Raw genomic sequence first — 2,743 nt, 5'->3', positions numbered from 1 at the left:
GGGTAATTGCATCAAAAGAGAGTTAATCTTTGTTTAACTCCCGTGACTTTATGTACTTGATATACTGAAAGCAATAAAGTGCCACTGTTTCAAAATAAGGAATTTGTTTTCTTTCAGTAAGATGGTTACAAAACTTATCTGGGAAGAAGAGTGGTGGGAAAGAGGCAAAATCCCTTAAGAATCTTTCATCTCATTATAAAAAGATGTCTCTGGAATTTGGCTGAAAGATGTTTTTTCTTAGTGCTTCAGAACTTGGAGATTGGATTTCACCAGTAAGGGCTTCAGGCTGATAGTTGAAGCAGTTTGATATCACATAATTGCAATGCTATTGTTAAAAATCTCAGCAATTTATGCTAGGATGCTTTAGAGGTATACAGTAGACCCCCGCTCGTTGCGAGGGTTCCGTTCCAGGACCCCCCGCAACGAGCGGGTTTTCGCGAAGTAGCGCTGCGGAAGTAAAAACACCATCTGCGCATGTGCAGATGGCGTTTTTACTCCCACAGCGCTAGCGAGGAGCCGAAGATTGGGGGCGGGGCGGCTGTTTGCCGCCGGCATGGAGGGCTTCCTAGCAGCCCCCCAAACCCGGGTTGGGGGTCCGGGGGGCGCTGGCTCTCGGCGCTTTCGAGCTGAGTCCGGGAGCGAATTCGCTCCCGGACTCAGCTCGAAAGCGCCGAGACAAGCCGTTCCTTGCCGCTTGCTATCGGCGCTTTTGAGCTGAGTCCGGAAGCGAATTCGCTTCCGGACTCAGCTCAAAAGCGCCGATAGCAAGCGGCAAGGAACGGCTTGTCTCGGCGCTTTCGAGCTGACCGGACTCAGCTCGAAAGCGCCGAGACAAGCCGTTCCTTGCCGCTTGCTATCGGCGCTTTTGAGCTGAGTCCGGAAGCGAATTCGCTTCCGGACTCAGCTCAAAACCGCCGATAGCAAGCGGCAAGGAACGGCTTGTCTCGGCGCTTTCGAGCTGACCGGACTCAGCTCGAAAGCGCCGAGACAAGCCGTTCCTTGCCGCTTGCTATCGGCGCTTTTGAGCTGAGTCCGGGAGCGAATTCGCTCCCGGACTCAGCTCAAAAGCGGCGAGAATGAACGGCGTGGGCGGGCGAAGGGCGGGCGGCAGCGAGGAGTTTGCGTGGGCGGTGGGGAAACTCCTCGCTGACGCCAGCAAGAGGGGGAAGACCCAGGGAAGCCGCTGCCATCTACGCATGCGTGCCCGGCACGCATGCGTAGATGGTATTTTTGACTTCCGGGTTGAAAAATAGCGAAGTACCCTGTTCGCAATGGTTGGGGACGCAATAAACGGGGGATCACTGTACATTTAAAATACTGTACATCTTTAACAACAGGGCAGTGGAAGTGAAGGAACAAACATCTTATTGTATTTTCCTGCAAATAAAGTGGAATATGTAAATGGAACTAATTTGCCTTAGTTTCCCCCTGAATCAATCTTTCTAGCTCATTTCATTTTTGCATGTACAGTGATCCCCCGAGTTTCGCGCTCTCGATCATTGCTAATCGCTATATCGCGATTTTTCCACCCGGAAGTAAAAACACCATCTGCGCATGCGCGCCCCTTTTTTCTATGGCCACGCATGCGTAGATGGTGGAGTTTGCGTTCCCCGGGCAGATCAGCTGCTGGGCGGCTTCCCTGGGTCTTCCCCCTCTTGCTGGCGGGAGGGCGAGCGGCGGGCATCAGCGAGGAGCCGGGGTTTCCCCTTTGCGTGGGCGGCCAGTAAGACCCCAGCGCCGCTTCCCAGCTGAGTCCCGAAGCCAAACGCGGAAGTTCGCCTTTGCCGTCTGGCTTCAGGACTCAGCTGCTGCAAGCGAGCAGCCGGGCGGACAGGCGAACGGGCAAGCGGCAAGCGATCTTGGGGTTTCCCCATTGCCCAGGCAAAGGGGAAACCCCAAGATCGCTTGCCGCTTGCCCATTCGCCCGCCCACCCCGGCTGCTCGCTTGCAGCGCCGCAGCAGCGAGGAGCCGGGCGGGCGGGCGAACGGGCAAGCGGCAAGCGATCTTGGGGTTTCCCCGTTGCCTGGGCAACGGGGAAACCCCATCTTCGGCTCCTCGCTGCTGCCGCACTGCAGAGCAGATCAGCTGTTGGGCGGCCGAAGGGGTCTTCCCCGCCGCCCACACGCAAACTCCACCATCTGCGCATGTGCAGCCATGGAAAACAGGACGCGCATGCGCAGATGGTGTTTTTACTTCCGTGCCGCTACATCGCGAGTTTACGATTATCGCAAGGGGTCTTGGAATGGAACCCTCGCGATAATTGGGGGATCACTGTATTAATCAGCTGTCTATTCTGAAATATTCAAGAGAAACATGTTTGTAAAGCTTATTGGAAGTTACGTTGTTTGGAACCTCTCATCCATTTTGTTTCTAAGGTCTATATGCTGTATACAATGTCGTTTGGCGGGACCCAGGGAAAGAGCCTTCTCTGTGGCGGCCCCGGCCCTTTGGAACCAACTCCCCCCAGAGATTAGAATTGCCCCCACCCTTTTCGCCTTTCGTAAGCTTCTTAAAATCCACGTCTGCCATCAGGCATGGGGGAACTGAGATATTCTTTCCCACTAGGCCTTTACAATTTACGCATGGTATCTTTGTATGTATGTTTGGTTTTATAATAAGGGTTTTTTTAGTTGTTTTAGTATTGGATTGTTACATACTGTTTTTTTATCACTGTTGTTAGCTGCCCCGAGTCTACGGAGAAGGGCGGCATACAAATCCAATAAATAATAATAATAATAATAA

Source organism: Erythrolamprus reginae, chromosome 2 (genome assembly GCF_031021105.1).
Source record: "Erythrolamprus reginae isolate rEryReg1 chromosome 2, rEryReg1.hap1, whole genome shotgun sequence".
Lineage (NCBI taxonomy): Eukaryota > Metazoa > Chordata > Lepidosauria > Squamata > Dipsadidae > Erythrolamprus > Erythrolamprus reginae.
Note: the sequence above shows the minus strand (reverse complement) of the source record.